The sequence below is a fragment of the Corapipo altera genome, unplaced genomic scaffold (genome assembly GCF_003945725.1).
Source record: "Corapipo altera isolate COAL_440 unplaced genomic scaffold, ASM394572v1 96, whole genome shotgun sequence".
In the NCBI taxonomy this organism is placed as follows: domain Eukaryota; kingdom Metazoa; phylum Chordata; class Aves; order Passeriformes; family Pipridae; genus Corapipo; species Corapipo altera.
Window position 1 is genome coordinate 107504 of NW_020884962.1, and position 868 is coordinate 108371.

Genomic DNA, 868 nt, shown 5'->3' on the forward strand with positions numbered 1-868 from the left:
AAACCCTAAAACCAAAAAAAAACCCCTAAAACAAAAAAAAAACCCTAAAACCAAAAAAAAACCCTAAAACCAAAAAAAACCCCTAAAACCAAAAAAAAACCCAACGAAAAATACTTCTTTCTGCTTCTTGCTTTAGGAGTGATGGCTTTTCTTTCAATAATATATATAATAAAATGCACCTGGCCCTCCTCCTCCTCCTCCTCCTCTCTGCTCCGTGCCACTGCACCCCCACAGCTTTTCCCGGAAGGTGCCGGAATTCTCCCTGGAAAAGCCCCAACTCCAGCTGCTTTTCCAGGTCCCAGAGGTTCAGGGGAGCTCCAGCACCAAATGGTGGATGGAGCAGGAGGTTTCCTGGAGCTCAGGCCCTTTTTTACCTCCTTCTTTGAGGCTTCACGTCCTCAAATTCCCAATTCCCAGAGGGGCAGGAATTCCAGGGGAACTGTCATCCCTTCTCCTGGTGTCTTTGAACCGTCTTGGCCGCTTCCTTTGTTCTCTTGACTCTTCCTAATCAACCCCCCCGCCGGTTTTAGAGGAGTCAGGAGGATGCTCGGCCTAATTAAACGCGGCCTAATTAAGAGCGAACTGGGCACCGACAGGGAAAAGGCAGAGCTGCTTTTCCCGGGAATGGGAGAGCCCCGCATGGAATGTGGCTCTGTCAACACCCAAGGAGATACAGACCCCATTTCTGGGTTTAACAAAACCTGGCTCGGGAATTCCAGAATTCCTGGGGCAAAAATAGCCACCAAAAAAAATACATTTTTCCACTCCCGAGGTCAAAGCTGTGGGGGCAAAATTTTAACTCTCCAGTCCAAGTTTAGTTTAAATTTTCTTGTGTTGGGATCATCCCGTTGTTTACGTGGTTAAAGGT